This window comes from Nerophis lumbriciformis, linkage group LG28 (assembly GCF_033978685.3).
Source record: "Nerophis lumbriciformis linkage group LG28, RoL_Nlum_v2.1, whole genome shotgun sequence".
NCBI lineage: Eukaryota > Metazoa > Chordata > Actinopteri > Syngnathiformes > Syngnathidae > Nerophis > Nerophis lumbriciformis.
In genome coordinates, this window is record NC_084575.2 from 26,392,523 (window position 1) to 26,410,883 (window position 18,361).

Genomic DNA, 18,361 nt, shown 5'->3' on the forward strand with positions numbered 1-18,361 from the left:
ATTTGCGGTTGGGACACATGATTAAATTGACTTCCAAGCTGTAAGGGGAACATGAGAGAATATAGTGCCCTTTTTTCTAGATTCTAGTACCTTTTATGCACTACTTTTATATAATTATAATTCATATCAATATACTCATTCATTTTCTCAACCATTACTTTGTTTGAAAAAGAGAATCTAATCTCATGCTTTACTAATAAGCAGTATTTACCAGTGGCGGGCCGTGCGTATCCCACCTAGGCCTTCAGTGATGTCCGACTTCAATGATTACCTTTCCAAATACCATAATTTATGTCATCACATGACCAATGCTGGAGAAATACTATACATAAACACATTTACGCACTCCCGTTCATTGAATCTGTCATGATCCGTGGCCCGGATCAGGTTTTTGTTATATTCTGTTAGTTTTGGACTCCCTGAGTTCAGTCCAGTTGGAAACAGTGTTGGGTTAGTTACTGAAAACCAGTAACTAGTTACAGTTACTAGTTACTTTATTTCAAAAGTAACTCAGTTACTAACTCAGTTACTAACTCAGTTACTGTGCGTTACTGTGAAAAGTAACTATTTAGTTACTTATATATATGTTTTTAATTTTTTTAAGGCCCCATTTAATGCCCTTTTAGCCTTCATTTTAGTACTGTTATTGCACTGGAGAATAATACAATCTGTTGATCAACTTGACATGCATTTGTATCACTGAACTCTGCTAAGCAATGTGGTCTACATGCAACACACAAAGACAAAGATATGTTTTAAAGGGCCAATTTGTTTCAGACCAGAACAAATTGACAAAACTATTTTAAATAGCTGCAACTTAACATACATAAGTAACAAACAGCATAATAACAACATAGCTGTAAAACAAGAAAGGCACACACTACATACATAAAGCCTAACCAGGCGTTTTCTCAAGGAATTCTGAAATAAAATCATGTCTGAAGCCCAGAACACTCTACACATTTCCCCACTTAGTTTAGAGAAAAGGAAATATTAGCCTGGCCCACTGGTATCCCTCTTTAGGTTTGTGAACTTTATAGTCTAAACATTTAGAGTGATGTGATAATCAAACACTCTAAAAGTTTAAAATGAAAGAGTATATAAGAGAATTGACAGAGTGTGTGTACCTTCAGTGTGCAGTGCCTCATTAAAATCCAGCCGCTGTTGGAGGTGAAGTGTGTGTCTCTTTACTAGCTTCGTCGAAGCATGTTGTTTTTGTCGCTGTTTCAGCATATTTGAAACTTACATTCAACTAAAATGTTCTCTTCTTTGTGGTCGATAAAAGAAACGTACTGAAAATATCTCCATTTTAAGAAACTCGGCTTCGGGGTTCGCCATGACGTCTTGATAGTAGACACAGACACGCCCCCTCCCACACACACACACACACACACACGTACACACAGACAGCGCGCGGCGCGCCTCTTTTTTTGTCGCCTCTTCAGCAGCGCTGCAACACTCAGATCTTCTCAGTTTCTAGCCGATACTACATAAAACATAACGCAAAATAACGCAGTAACGCATCATGTAGTAACGGTAACGGAGTTACTGAATATAAAAAATAACGCGTTAGATTACTAGTTACCGCCGATAGTAACGGCGTTACAGTAACGCGTTACTTTGTAACGCGTTAGTCCCAACACTGGTTGGAAATGCATCTGCTTTGAGTGTCGCAGGATATCCACACATTCTTGCCATCTCTGTCGTAGCATAGCTTTCGTCGGTAAAGTGTGCGGAACAAACGTCCAATTTCCTGCCACTTTCGCATCTTTGGGCCACTGGTGCAACTTGAATCCGTCCCTGTTCGTGTTGTTACACCCTCCGACAACACACCGACGAGGCATGATGTCTCCAAGGTACGGAAAACAGTCGAAAAAACGGAAAATAACAGCTGATTTGACTCTGTGTTTGTAATGTGTTTGAGAAAATGGCGGATTGCTTCCCGATGTGAGGTCACGTTGTAACGTCATCGCTCCGAGAGCGAATAATAGAAAGGCGTTTAATTCGCCAAAATTCACCCATTTAGAGTTCGAAAATCAGTTATAAAAATATATGGTCTTTTTTTCTGCAACATCAAGGTATATATCAGTGATCCTCAACAGGCGGACCGCGGTCCATGTCCGGACCCAGCGACGTGTCCGTCCGGACCCAGCACGAATTATAGTAAAAAAAAAATAAAAAAATAAAAAAATGTTTTTTTATTATTATAATTATAATTATTATAAAAAAATATAATAATTGTATTTATCTGTGAGTTATCGCTAGCGCAAGTCAACGTTCTTTGTTGTTTTTAGTCAAATATCTCCACGTTTCGTTGACACTTCTCGTGTCTCACTCACTCCGTCTCTCTCTCTCTCTCTCTCTCTCTCGCTCTCTCTCTCTCTCTCAGAGAGAGAAAGAGAGAGAGACGGAGTGAGAGCGAGAGAACGCCACTCTGATTGGCTAATTCCGGGGTATGGGTTGTCATCTCTTTCACAACGACGCGCTGATAGGCTGTTACCACCTGGGTCATGTGCACAGTGCATGGAACCTTTCGCTGCAGGCACACAGTTTTCTCGTATCGCTACTTCGCTAACTGTTCACTTGTCAGTCACTGAATGTGAATCAAATCACAATGGCATGCTCCAAGTTGGCTCAGGCTGGTAAAAGAAAGGTGGACAGGGAAAACCGACGTTTCAAGGAAGAATGGACAGAGCAATATGTTTTCATCCTACCTACTGCAAGTACCAGACCAATGTGTCTACTATGCAACACTACTGTTGCTCTGGTGAAAAGTGAAAATCTGAAACGTAACTATCTGAAAGAGAACCGCGAATTTGAAGAGACATTTCCTCATGATTCAGAGCTAAGAAAAAAAGAAATCACGAGGCTGAAAAAGCCATATGAAACATCAAGCAAGATTTTTGTTAAATCTATGACACAACAACAAATAGCAACAGAGCAGTAACGTGCGGTGAGGTTGATGGCTGGTGAGGCACTGACTTCAACACAGTCAGATTTACAAACATATGAACCCTAAAGAGTGTCTTATTCACCATTTGATTGGCAGCAGTTAACGGGTTATGTTTAAAAGCTCATACCAGCATTCTTCCCTGCTTGGCACTCAGCATCAAGGGTTGGAATTGGGGGTTAAATCACCAAAAATGATTCCCGGGCGTGGCGCCGCTGCTGCCCACTGCTCCCCTCACCTCCCAGGGGGGGATCAAGGGATGGGTCAAATGCAGAGGACACATTTTTTCAAAGTTCTTATTTATTTTTGTTTCAAAGAAAATATTTCATGTATTTTATTGGATATTTATTTTATTTTTGTTAATTTTAAGAAAATGTTAAACTACCTACCTCCTGCTATTAGATAAGCTTGACCGATAATAAACGGACCCAGCCTGTTTCAAAAAAACATTTGTGGACCTTCAAGATTTGTACTTGAGGACCCCTGGTATATATTGACGCTTACAGAGGTCTGGTGATAATGTTCCCTTTTAAGAGGTTAATTATGATCAGGATTTCTGGTTATGTTAGGCCAGCAGACGGCACACCACTGGTATTTACGATATTCAAGCCAGTAATATATATCTATTAAGTAATGAAAAAATCTCACTTTCATATAATGTGGGATATTGTAGGTGTTGTGGTACTAGAGGTGGAGCAGACGCTGAGCCGGTTCTGTTCAGTAGGTGTGCAAATCACTGCCATGATCACCGAGTGCACCATCTGTGACATACAGACTGGCTGAAAAAGCTGATTAAGAACAGTGTGGGAGAGTCTGCCTCATGGGCCTGCACTGTCCTCACAGGACCGCAGTCAATATTCAGCCTTGGCAAAATTGTCCTGAGATCAAAACATGTTCTACAACTGAACCATTGAAGAATGTGTGCCCACTGTTTGATGTGTATTTTTTTAAACAGAGCTTATTGTTTGAGTAGGTATTTGTAGTGTTGTGCAGACAAAACAGTTCTGGAAATAATTATAACAATTGGATAAACAAATGCACATTGCGCCCTAAGTGTTGTGTTAGAGTACTGCCTCTTCATTTGCAGTCACTGGCCATGGAGAGGACCACTCACTTCAAAAGGCATGATCCATCTTCCGACATCATATATCCTTAGAACTTTCCAATTTGTGAACTTTATGCAATAAAAACATTCAATCTTTGCAGACTTAAGAATGAAATGGCATTGGCGGTTACTGTAGCAAATGGATAACATACTCTGAGTGTTTTGGTGTTCAAAGTTTGGACCTAATCTAATGTTATCAGCCAAAGACAGGTTGGTCTTTATGTGCCAGGTTAGAGGCTTATTGGTGGTTTCTGAATGCTTGAGTAACGGACAACTTCTTGGTGGAATAGGCTATGTGCCCAGAACTCAATTAAAAACCTCACACTGGGCGAAGCCTGCACTTTTGCCAGATGATGGGGGAAAAGGAAAACTGTCTTTGATTGGAGTTACGAGCCACGACCCGCCGCTAGATGGTGTAGCTAATGCCACAATGAACCGCCCCAAAACATATTGTAGCTTATAGCTAGACATTGACATAACTTTGTTCTCCAACAAAAATAAAATACTGATAGCAGTATCATTAGTCCAGAATTTTAAAGGGGAACATTATCACCAGACCTATGTAAGCGTCAATATATACCTTGATGTTGCAGAAAAAAGACCATATATTTTTTTAACCGATTTCCGAACTCTAAATGCGTGAATTTTGGCGAATTAAACGCCTTTCTATTATTCGCTCTCGGAGCAATCGGGAAGCAATCCGCCATTTTCTCAAACACATTACAAACACCGAGTCAAATCAGCTCTGTTATTTTCAGTTTTTTTCGACTGTTTTCCGTACCTTGGAGACATCATGCCTCGTCGGTGTGTTGTCGGAGGGTGTAACAACACGAACAGGGACGGATTCAAGTTGCACCAGTGGCCCAAAGATGCGAAAGTGGCAAGAAATTGGACGTTTGTTCCGCACACTTTACCGACGAAAGCTATGCTACGACAGAGATGGCAAGAATGTGTGGATATCCTGCGACACTCAAAGCAGAAGCATTTCCAACGATAAAGTCAAATAAATCTGCCGCCAAAACCCCCGGGAAAAGAGAGCGGATGAGGGTATATCTACGAAATATATTAATTGATAAAAAACTGGGCTGTCTGCACTCTCAAAGTGCATGTTGTTGCCCAATGTATTTCATATGCTGTAAACCTAGTTCATAGTTGTTAGTTTCCTCTAATGCCAAACAAACACATACCAATCGTTGGTTAGAAGGCGATCGCCGAATTCGTCCTCGCTTTCTCCCGTGTCGCTGGCTGTCGTGTCGTTTTCGTCGGTTTCGCTTGCATACGGTTCAAACCGATATGGCTCAATAGCTTCAGTTTCTTCTTCAATTTCGTTTTCGCTACCTGCCTCCACACTACAACCATCCGTTTCAATACACGCGTAATGTGTTGGATCGTTTAAGCCGCTGAAATCCGAGTTTGAATCCGAGCTATTGTCGCTATAGCTTGCTGTTCTTTCCGCCATGTTTGTTTGTATTGGCATCACTATGTGACGTCACAGGAAAATGGACGGGTGAATATAACGATGGTTAAAATCAGGCACTTTGAAGCTTTTTTTAGGGATATTGCGTGATGGGTAACATTTTGAAAAAAACTTCAAAAAATAAAATAAGCCACTGGGAACTGATTTTTAATGGTTTTAACCCTTCTGAAATTGTTATGTTCCCCTTCAAAGATACCTAAAAATACCGGTACTCAGTATACACTCCTAACCAGGAATATCCACTTTTTCAACACTGTTACACACTGGGCCACGTGTACATTGAAAACCCACATTCTTTATTTTCATGTACATTCTGGGTGTCTCATTCAGTAAAAAAAAAATAAAATACAATTCCATTTTTTGAGGCGGTTTGTCAAATCGTTTTTAGCTTTCAATCAGACATTATTGTGAGGTTTTGTATTAGTGTTCCTAAAAATAGGACCCAAGCACACATACTGTACAGCATACTTGCCAACCTTGAGACCTCCGATTTCGGGAGGTGGGGGGTGGGGGCGTGGTGGGGGGGGGGCGTGGTTGGGGGCGTGGTTAAGAGGGGAGGAGTATATTGACAGCTAGAATTCACCAAGTCAAGTATTTCATACATATATATATATATATATATATATATATATATATATATATATATATATATATATATATATATATATATATATATATATAGATATAGATATAGATATCTACATCCTGAAAATATGCAAACAAAGCTGTGTTTAGATAATTAATACTTCAAACTTGCATAAATAAATATTAAGGAATATAACATAACTTGGCTTCTAAGAGTTTCAAAATGTAATGAATAAAATGCTAAAGTTGTTGATAAACAAGCAATTATTTTAATAATTAAATATGGTCATTTTAAATGAATTATTATGATAATTTAAAATCAATTATTTGAAATATGTTTATTTTAATGTATAATTCTGTGGCTGGATGTAATAAGGAGTCACGAAAAAATACAAATAAAAATACAATTAATTTTGATGTTTTTAGCAAAATATAGTAAAAATGTATTTTTAGTTTTTTTTTTTTTAATTAATAAATATATTTAATTAATACAATTTATCTCTAGTCTGGATGATTTAGTTCTTGTCACCCTGTTGTCCTCCCGTCATGAAAAAAGGCTGTCCTCACTCAGGTCCACATGGAGCTGGCTGAAAATCGGGAGATTTTCGGGAGAATATTTCTCCCGGGAGCTTTTCGGGAGAGGCGCTGAATTTCGGGTGTCTCCCGGAAAATTCGGGAGGGTTGGCAAGTATGCTGTACAGCACGTTTTCACATCTTACACACACACATACCGCATTTTTCGGAGTATAAGTCGCACCGGAGTATAAGTCGCACCTGCCGAAAATGCATTATAAAGAAGGGAAAAAACATATATAAGTCGCACTGGAGCCCGGCCAAACTATGAAAAAAACTGCGACTTATAGTCCGAAAAATACGGTATATATATACATGTGTGCGTGTGTGTGTGTGTGTGTGTGTGTGTGTGTGTGTGTGTATGTACACATAGATAGTAGGGCTGTGAATCTTTGGGTGTCCCATGATTCGATTCAATATCGATTCTTGGGGTCACAATTCGATTCTAAATCGATTTTTTTTTTCAATTCAACACGATTCTCGATTAAAAAACGATTTTTCCCCGATTCAAAAGGATTCTCTATGCATTCAATACATCGGATTTCGGCAGGATCTACCCCAGTCTGCTGACATGCAAGCAGAGTAGTAGATTTTTGTAAAAAGCTTTTATAATTCTAAAGGACAATATTTTATCAACTGATTGCAATAATGTAAATTTGTTTTAACTATTAAATGAACCAAAAATATGACTTATTTTATCTTTGCAAAAATATTGGACACAGTGTGTTGTCAAGTTTATGAGATGCGATACAAGTGTAAGCCACTGTGACACTATTGTTCATTTTTTTGAATTTTTTATAAATGTCTAATGATAATGTCAATGAGGGATTTTTAATCACTGCTATGTTGAAATTGTTATTAATATTGATACTGTTGTTGATAATATTCATTTTTGTTTGACTACTTTTGGTTTGTTCTGTGTCGTGTTTGTGTCTCCTCTCAATTGCTCTGTTTATTGCAGTTCTGAGTGTTGCTGGGTCGGGTTTGGTTTTGGAATTGGATTGCATTGTTATGGTATTGCTGTGTATTGTTTTGTTGGATTGATTAATTAAAAAAATAAATACATAAATAAAAATAAAAAATTAAAACAAAAATAAAAAAATAATTTTTTTAAAAATGAGAATCGATTCTGAATCGCACAACGTGAGAATCGCGATTCGAATTCGAATCGATTTTTTCCCACACTCCTAATAGATAGATTGATATACCGGCCCAGAGACACATTGTTTTCTCTAAATGTGGCCCCCCCGAGTCAAAATAGTTGCCCAAGCTTAGCTTATAATATTAATATCAGAAATACTTGGTTAATATTCAAGTCCCAAAATGTAAATGGGGTATTGTTGGCGCTTTTTGAATGGTTATTTATCGGATTTTATGGCCGGAATAGTGGAGCTCCCATTGGCTCCGCTGTAAGCGGACTTCATTTATTATTCAGAATGCATTAAAAAAAAAATCAATTTGTCGTCATGTCTTTCATAATAATTGGGAGTGATAGGCAAAGTTCCAACAAAAGCGCAGTTCCCCTTTAAGAACTTGGTCATAGAACGAATTGAGTTCATAATTGATGTACTATTTGATTAGTAAATCGTTGAAATATAATTGTGAAAATCCCTTTTCATCCCTTTTTTTGTTTCTGGTTATCGTTTTTATATTGATATTATCTTGATTTTGTATGTTTTTTATGTCATATTTTATTAATTATGGTACTCCCTCCCCCAACGTTGACCTCGGCACTCTGACCCCGTATCTCAGCGACTGTGTCACAAACCTGGGGGTAAAGTTCGACTCAGATTTTAAATTCGAAAAACAAATCAGCAGCGTCGTTCAAAAAAGCTTTTATCAATCACGCCAAATAGCGAAAGTGAAACCGCTTCTATCAGGACATGATCTCGAGAAATTAATCCACGCCTTTATCTCGACTCGTCTTGACTACTGCAATGCCCTGTACGTAGGCATTAGCCAGGCCTCCCTCGCCCGCCTGCAGCTCGTGCAGAACTCTGCTGCTCGTCTGCTAACACAGACCCGCAGACGTGAGCACATCACCCCTATATTAGCGTCCCTTCACTGGCTCCCTGTGCGTTATCGAATCAATTTTAAACTCCTTTTATTTGTTTTTAAATGTCTAAACAACCTCGCGCCAACCTATCTCTCCGACCTCCTTCAGCCTTACTGCCCCACCCGATGCTTAAGATCAGCCGATCAGCTGCTGTTGACGGTCCCTGACACAAGGCTGAAGCTTAGAGGTGACAGAGCTTTCGCCGCTGCTGCTCCCAAGCTCTGGAACGACCTACCTCTGAGTATTAGACAAGCCTCCTCTCTTCCTGTTTTTAAATCTCTCTTAAAAACATACTTTTATTCCATGGCTTTTAACACTGAGTGATATCCATCCTGCAATGGCGCCCCATAATACACATGCTGTGAACCTGTTTTTATGTTTTTATTTATTCTATTTTATTTATTTATTTTTTATCGTGTTCTGTTTGTGTTGTGTTGTGTTTGCTCGGTACTCGTATTATCTTTTAACCTGCCCATTTTACAGCACTTTGGCTACCACTGTGGTCAATTTTAAATGTGCTTTATGAATAAAGTTGATTTGATTTGATTTTTCGTCACTTAAAATATTGTTTGTCTTTGGTACACCAATGTGTATATTGTAGGCCATTGGTTCTTTGTTTTATTCCTGCAAAAAATACAAATATATATTTTTATATTGCTTTTTTTATCTTTGGTATGAACATTATTATGTAAACTCCAAGTTATTGTTTTTTTTGTTTTTTGCAGTGGCTATTTTTGTATTACAAAATTGTATTATTGATCATGTTGTACTGCATTGTAATCTTTTGTTTTGTGATTATGTGATGTTTTTTTGCCTGGACCCCAGGAATAATAGTCTCCACTGCGGTGTAGACTAATGAGGATCCTTAACAAACTAAACCAATAGCGTAATTTTCAGACAGTTAGAGGACAATTTCAAACATGGCCACTTTTCAATGTGTTTGGTCTATGAACTGCATGTGTTGCGGTTTTTCGGCTTTAGGTCTGAACTGGCCAGTCCTTATTAATATTTCTTGTTGTTATTTTGGCTCGCTTGCCTGAGGAGGGGAGCAGCAGGTCAAGAGAGTATGATTGTGATTCAACCGCAACAATGCGGTCGCAGACCCCCGTCTTGTAGCAGTCTGATAACATTTAGAGATTGCTGCTTGAGGGAGATAACAGGCATGTCATACATTAAAGATGTTGCAAGCATTTTCTTCGGCAGCAGAGCAGATTATTATTGAAAGATTACATAATAATAGAGAACAGTGACTGGGACCATGTGGACAGCAGAGATTTCCAAAGGAAATGCTCCAATGGATTAAGTTGGGTTTGGGTTCTCTGATGTTTTTCTTAGGGTGCTTTAACAAATGCTTCAAATGCTGTTTGAGTCGCAGAAAGAGAGGAAATGGAACATTCCCTTTGGGGAAGTGCCCAGGACAATGTCAGGTTTGTCCAGCCAAAATGCACAAACACTCAGTATTTGGGAACTGCGTGTCTCGGTAGTCACCTATGTCCCTCAGCTTTCAGAGAGCTAAGCATTTGTGTAAAGTCCATAAGCCTTCTCTCTGTCTGTGTGGTTATCATTGATGCTCCATCCTGCTGTGGCTTAATGAGTGCATATGGACTCTTGAGGGTCTGGCACTGGCACTACTAGAGGGGTGTGAGGTCTATAAATTACTGCTTTTGGCAGGCTGCATTCAATCTGGCAAAAAATAAACAACAACACCGGTGTATTGGTAAAACATAGAATGTAAACCTTTAGAACAGGGGTCGGCAACATGCGGCTCTTTGATCACTCTGATGCGGCTCGGCAAGTAAGCCGACCCCCCGATATTCCCGGGAGACTTCCGGATTTCAATGCCTCTCGCAGAAAACTCCCGGAATTAATATTATCCGATTTTCACCCTTACAGTTATAATAAGGGGCGTGCCATGATGGTACAGCATTTGGCGCCCTGTATAAGCTGCATTTACAGCGTGCCAGCCCATCCCCTTGTTATGTAGTATGCATCTTCCGCTTGCACAAGTACGTGACAGCAAGGCATACTTGATCAACAGCCACACAGGTTACACTGACGGTGACCATATAAAACAACTTTAACACTCTTACTAATAATGCGCCACACTTTGAACCAAAACCAAACAAGAATGACAAACACATTTCGGGAGAACATCTGCACCTTAACACATACTTGCCAACCTTGAGACCTCCGATTTCGGGAGGTGGGGGATGTGGGGGCGTGGTCGGGGTGGGGCGGGGGGGTGGTTGGGGGCGGGGCTAAGAGGGGAGGAGTATATTTACAGCTAGAATTCACCAAGTCAAGTATTTCATATATATATATATATATAAGAAATACTTGACTTTCAGTGAATTCTAGCTATATATATATATATATATTTTATTATATATATATATATATATATATATATATATATATATATATATATATATATATATATATATATATATAAATAAAGAAATACTTCAATTTCAGTGTTCATTTATTTACACATATACACACACACAACACTCATCTACTCATTGTTGAGTTAAGGGTTGAATTGTCCATCCTTGTTCTATTCTCTGTCACTATTTTTCTAACCATGCTGAACACCCTTTCGCAGGTACCCAGAAAGGTTTCGAGTACCACCAAAACAACTGAATCTCTGAAGACAGTATACAAATCTGTGTTAAAGGTGTACAAATACTGTTTGTATAATAAGCATGTTATTTTTTTTTACAAATGAGGGTTAAGAGTTCAGTACTAAAAAAAAAAAGAAAAGAATGTGGCTTAAGTACAGTTTTTTAATCGAGCTGCTGCATTTTTTTGGTTGGGTTGTTTATTTATTTTGAGTAACTTCTATACATTTCTAAAAGGGGAGGAATGTAATAGTGATCTATGTTTGTCTGTTGCCATCTCCTGGTGAATGTTGGCTATAGAATACTGGGGTTACTTTTTGGTTGGCCAATGATTTACGTGGTGTTGCGCACCTGACGTCACTCAGGTCGCATGGAGCTGGAGGGGGCGTGGCTTCCAGCTCCGCCTGAATTTCAGGAGATTTTCGGGAGAAAATGTGTCCCGGGAGGTTTTCGGGAGAGGCGCTGAATTTCGGGAGTCTCCCGGAAAATCCGGGAGGGTTGGCAAGTATGCCTTAACACAACATAAACACAACAGAACAAATACCCAGAATCCCATGCAGCCCTGACTCTTCCGGGCTACAACCCCCCCCCCCTCTGCGCGTTGGTTGAGGTGGGCGGGGTTTGGTAGCGGGGGCTGTATAATGTAGCCCGGAAGAGTTAGGGCTGCATGGGATTTAGGTATGTTTCCTGTTGTGTTTATGTTGTGTTACGGTGCAGATGTTCTCCCGAAATGTGTTTGTCATTCTTGTTTGGTGTGGGTTCACAGTGTGGCGCATTATTTGTAAGAGGGTTAAAGTTGTTTTTTTTTAATACCGCCACCGTCAGTGTAACCTGTGTGGTTGTTGACCAAGTATGCCTTGCTGTCACTTACGTGAGCAAGCGGAAGTCCCATATAATGTGTAATTGATCATGCACGCTGGTTGTAGTGGGTGCAATATGCTGTACCAACACGGCACGCATGACGCTGACAAGCGCCATTCATAAAAAACCTGCATGCCGCACCAGCATTCAAATTCCATAATAAGGTATGGGCAGCGTGTCTGAGACCCCTGTTTTATACATAGCACAAAGCAAAAAAAAAAACTTTTTATGCAGTGTTATTTCGTTTTAAATTTAAAAAATTTTTGTGGCTCCCATTGTTATCTTTAATTTGTGAAACTGGTCAAAATGGCTCTTTGACTGGTAAAGGTTGCCGACCCCTGCTTTAGAAGATGAACACCTACAGTCGTGGTCAAAAGTTTGCATACACTTGTAAAGAAAATAATGTCATGGCTGTCTTGAGTTGAGCTGACATCACATGGACAAAGATAAGACCTTCTGGAAGAAAGTTCTGTGGTCAGATGAAAGAAAAAATAAGCAGTTTGGCCACAATACCCAGCAATATGTTTGCAGGAGAAAAGGTGAGGCCTTTAACCCCAGGAACACCAATCCTACCGTCAAGCATGGTGGTGGTAGTATTATGCTCTGGGCCTGTTTTGCTGCCAATGGAACTGGTGCTTTACAGAGAGTAAATGGGACAATGAAAAAGGAGGATTATCTCCAAATTCTTCAGGACAACCTAAAATCATTGGGTCTTGGGCGCAGTTGGGTGTTCCAATAGGACAATGACCCCAAACACTGGTCAAAGGTGGTAAAGGAATGGCTAAATCAGGCTAGAATTAAGGTTTTAGAATGGCCTTCCCAAAGTCCTGACTTAAGCGTGTGGACAATGCTGAAGAAACAAGTCCATGTCAGAAAACCAACACATTTAGCTGACCTGCACCAATTTTGTCTAGAGGAGTGGTCAAAAATTGGATGGCTACCAAAAACGCCTTATTGCAGTGAAACTTGCCAAGGGACATGTAACCAAATATTAACATTGCTGTATGTATACTTTTGACCCATCAGATTTGGTCATATTTACAGTAAACCCATAATAAATTCATAAAAGAACCAAACTTCATGAATGTTTTTTGTGACCAACAAGTATGTGCTCCAATCTCTCAATCACAAAACAATAAGAAGTATAGAAATTATAGTGTATTGTCATGATCCGTGGTCCGGTTCATGTTTTGTTATGTTCTGTTCTGTTTTAGTTCCTGTTTGACACCTGGGTTTGTTTTAGTTACCATGGCTACTTATGATTTTCACCTGCCTCTGGTGTCCGGGACACGCACCTGCTGCTAATCAGAGGACTATTTAAGCCTGCCTTAGCCAGTCAGTCGTCCTGGCATCATTAGTTGTTTACCTCATGCCTGGACTACGTAAGTCTTAGTTGTTTCATGCCACAGTTCCGTGTTTGTTCTATGCCATAGTTAATGCTATTGGTTTCATGCCACAGTTTCGTCTTTGTTCTATCACATAGTTAATGCTAGTTATTTCATGCCACAGTTTCGTGTTTTTTTCATACCACAGTTTCGTGTTTGTTCTATGCCATAGTTAATGCTATTGGTTTCATGCCACAGTTTCGTCTTTGTTCTATCACATAGTTAATGCTAGTTATTTCATGCCACAGTTTCGTGTTTTTTTCATACCACAGTTTCGTGTTTGTTCTATGCCATAGTTAATGCTATTGGTTTCATGCCACAGTTCCGTCTTTGTTCTATCACATAGTTAATGCGAGTTATTTCATGCCACAGTTTCGTCTTTGTTCTATCACATAGTTAATGCTAGTTATTTAATGCCACAGTTTTGTGTTTGTTTCATACCACAGTTTCGTGTTTGTTCTATGCCATAGTTAATGCTATTGGTTTCATGCCACAGTTTCGTCTTTGTTCTATCCCATAGTTAATGCTAGTTATTTCATGCCACAGTTTCGTGTTTTTTTCATACCACAGTTTCGTGTTTGTTCTATGCCATAGTTAATGCTATTGGTTTCATGCCACAGTTTCGTCTTTGTTCTATCACATAGTTAATGCTAGTTATTTCATGCCACAGTTTCGTGTTTTTTTCATACCACAGTTTCGTGTTTGTTCTATGCCATAGTTAATGCTATTGGTTTCATGCCACAGTTTCGTCTTTGTTCTATCACATAGTTAATGCGAGTTATTTCATGCCACAGTTTCGTCTTTGTTCTATCACATAGTTAATGCTAGTTATTTAATGCCACAGTTTTGTGTTTGTTTCATACCACAGTTTCGTGTTTGTTCTATGCCATAGTTAATGCTATTGGTTTCATGCCACAGTTTCGTCTTTGTTCTATCACATAGTTAATGCTAGTTATTTCATGCCACAGTTTCGTCTTTGTTTCATACCACAGTTTCGTGAGGTTCATGTCTGTAGTTTCATGTCCCAAGTTTTTGCCTTAGCTTCCACGTCCGATATGCACGCTTGCCTTCAAGTTGTTTTCTGTTTTGTACCTCGTTGATTGTTTCTTAAAATTAAATCATGTTCCTACCTGCAAGTCCTGTCCGGAGTCGTCCGTTTGCCTTCCTGGGAGAACGACCCCGCCGTTAGCGAAAACCACGTCGTGACATGTATGTAAACTTTTGACCACAACTGTACATTTAGTCAATTCTTGACTATATAAGTAAAGCAAAAAGGAAGACTAAGAATACCAGAGAGATAATGCCATTGGAAAAAAACAAAACTTTGGCATCTACAAACCCCGTTTCCATATGAGTTGGGAAATTGTGTTGGATGTAAATATAAACAGAATACAATGATTTGCAAATCCTTTTCAACCCATATTCAATTGAATGTACTACAAAGACAACATATTTGATGTTCAAACTCATAAACGTTATTTTTTTTTTCAAATAATAATTAACTTAGAATTTCATGGCTGCAACACGTGCCAAAGTAGTTGGGAAAGGGCATGTTCACCACTGTGTTACATGGCCTTTCCTTTTAACAACACTGAGTAAATGTTTGGCAACTGAGGAGACACATTTTTTAAGCTTCTCAGGTGGAATTCTTTCCCATTCTTGCTTGATGTACAGCTTAAGTTGTTCAACAGTCCGGGGGTCTTCGTTGTGGTATTTTAGGCTTCATAATGCGCCACACATTTTCAATGGGAGACAGGTTTGGACTACAGGCAGGCCAGTCTAGTACCCGCACTCTTTTACTATGAAGCCACGTTGATGTAACACGTGGCTTGGCATTGTCTTGCTGAAATAAGCAGGGGCGTCCATGATAACGTTGCTTGGATGGCAACATATGTTGCTCCAAAACCTGTAAGTACCTTTCAGCATTAATAGCGCCTTCACAGATGTGTAAGTTACCCATGTCTTGAGCACTAATACAACCCCATGCCATCACACATGCTGGCTTTTCAACTTTGCACCTATAACAATCCGGATGGTTCTTTTCCTCTTTGGTCCGGAGGACACGACGTCCACAGTTTCCAAAAGCAATTTGAAATGTGGACTCGTCAGACCACAGAACACTTTTCCACTTTGTATCAGTTCATCTTAGATGAGCTCAGGCCCAGCGAAGCCGGCGGCGTTTCTGGGTGTTGTTGATAAACGGTTTTCGCCTTGCATAGGAGAGTTTTAACTTGCACTTACAGATGTAGCGACCAACTGTAGTTACTGACAGTGGGTTTCTGATGTGTTCCTGAGCCCATGTGGTGATATCCTTTACACACTTATGTCACTTGTTGATGCAGCACAGCCTAAGGGATCGAAGGTCACGGGCTTAGCTGCTTACGTGCAGTGATTTCTCCAGATTCTCTGAACCCTTTGATGATATTACGGACCGTAGATGGTGAAATCCCTGAATTCCTTGCAATAGCTGGTTGAGAAAGGTTTTTCTTAAACTGTTCAACAATTTGCTCATGCATTTGTTGACAAAGTGGTGACTCTCGCCCCATCCTTGTTTGTGAATGACTGAGTCTACTTGTATACCCAATCATGGCACCAATTTGCCTGCACACCTGTGGGATGTTCCAAATAAGTGTTTGATGAGCATTCCTCAACTTTATCAGTATTTATTGCCACCTTTCCCAACTTCTTTGTCACGTGTTGCTGGCATCAAATTCTAAAGTTAATGATTATTTGCAAACAAAAAAAAAAAGTTTATCAGTTTGAACATCAAATATGTTGTCTTTGTAGCATATTCAACTGAATATGGGTTGAAAATGATTTGCAAATCTAACACAATTTCCTAACTCATATGGAAACGGTGATGTAGTGTCATGTTAGTGCTGCAAAGATACACAATTTCATCCCCAATAGTTACGAACAATCCACATTAATTAGGCCTGGGGAAATAATACGCATATTTGTGTCTGCTCATTCAGTGACGCAACCGTGCTCGGGTTGTTTTTTTTATGACAACAATTACGACCCCACATCCGTATAACTCAAGCATGACCCTCCTCCTACTTTTCATTTCTGCCTTTCTTCTTAGTAAAAACCCCGGGTCTTAAACCAATCCCAACATCGTAGATCATCCAGACTGAGAGCAACCCCCCCCTTTCCACCCCCTTCTGGGGAGAGCCTGTGCTTGTTCTTGTTCCTATCAACAGTCCCAGCACTCTGCTCACCACGCTTTCAGCTGTCATAGCCATGGAGTCAAGTTCCCCCCTGTTCATCAGAGCGAAACAATCAGGTCTTTTCATTTCAAAAGTCCAAACTGGTCAATTGGTTAAATTTTCCCAACCCCGTTCAAATGGACCTTGGTTTACTTTAGAATAAAACAGGATTAGAAACCAGTATGAAATGGTCAATAGTTGAAAAAATCTCAACCGATGTATACACAGCAGGTGATCTTAGCAATTACCTTCTGATTGTACATGTTTCTCTGTTTACCTCTGATAAAATTGCTTCAGGTACAGCTATATGTTGTGTGACAGAGCAAAGGGGGTAGATGGAAGTTGCATTCCACCAGTCCTTTGTACCCACCCTGTGAATAGCCTTTACATGGGGCTTTGTGGGATTGATTGTCAGAGGCTTAATGAGCGTCTTTACCGAGCGAGAGGCTTTGACCAACATATGTGGCCACAGTTCCTCTGTCTCCAACCTGTTTGACACGACACAGAGCCCGGTTTGGGACTCTCCATTTTTCTGTTCATACTTGTTGTTTACACTGGACGTTATCGCCTCGGAAAGGAATATACATCCTTTTTGCAGACCAGAAAAAGGAACGATGTCAAATGTTGTATTGTAAGTAATCATTTTTGCCATTTCTGTCTCTGGTTCTATGTTTATGTATGTTGAAGTGTTTCCTCCAGAGCCAGCAACCCACGGCTCTGGAGCGGCATGCGGCTCTTTAGCGCCGTTATAGTGGCTCCCTGTCGCATTTTTAAAAAATGATTTAAAATGGAAAAAGATGGGGGAATCAGCACCTCCAAGTCCGAGTCCATGGTTCTCGCCCGGAAAAGGGTGGAGTGCCATCTCCGGGTTGGGGAGGAGATCTTGCCCCAAGTGGAGGAGTTCAAGTACCTCGGAGTCTTGTTCACGAGTGAGGGAAGAGTGGATGGTGAGATCGACAGGCGGATCGGTGCGGCATCTTCAGTAATGCGGACGCTGTATCGATCTGTTGTGGTGAAGAAGGAGCTGAGCCGGAAGGCAAAGCTCTCAATTTACCGGTCGATCTACGTTCCCATCCTCACCTATGGTCATGAGCTTTGGGTTATGACCGAAAGGACAAGATCACGGGTACAAGCGGCCGAAATGAGTTTCCTCCGCCGGGTGGCGGGGCTCTCCCTTAGAGATAGGGTGAGAAGCTCTGTCATCCGGGGGGAGCTCAAAGTAAAGCCGCTGCTCCTCCACATCGAGAGGAGCCAGATGAGGTGGTTCGGGCATCTGGTCAGGATGCCACCCGAGCGCCTCCCTAAGGAGGTGTTTAGGGCACGTCCGACCGGTAGGAGGCCACGAGGAAGACCCAGGACACGTTGGGAAGACTATGTCTCCCGGCTGGCCTGGGAACGCCTCGGGATCCCCCGGGAGGAGCTGGACGAAGTGGCTGGGGAGAGGGAAGTCTGGGCTTCCCTGCTTAGGCTGCTGCCCCCGCGACCCGACCTCGGATAAGCGGAAGAAGATGGATGGATGGATGGAAAGATGGGGGAACA

The 18,361-nt window shown here is 40.5% G+C and overlaps 1 protein-coding gene across 9 annotated transcripts in view; it reads left to right on the plus strand.

Annotated features, from left to right (window-relative positions):
* The window catches only part of chl1b (cell adhesion molecule L1-like b), a 389,182-nt gene that overhangs the window by 91,116 nt on the left and 279,705 nt on the right, over window positions 1–18,361 (plus strand). Inside the window, exon 1 of one of the 9 annotated variants that reach the window (XM_061923972.1) lies at window positions 17,343–17,453. The exons of the other annotated variants lie outside the window; for them this stretch is intronic. The gene's annotated coding sequence lies outside the window, so the exon portion shown is untranslated. Of the gene's footprint in view, window positions 1–17,342; window positions 17,454–18,361 lie in introns of those variants that run through there. 9 annotated transcript variants of the gene reach the window in all.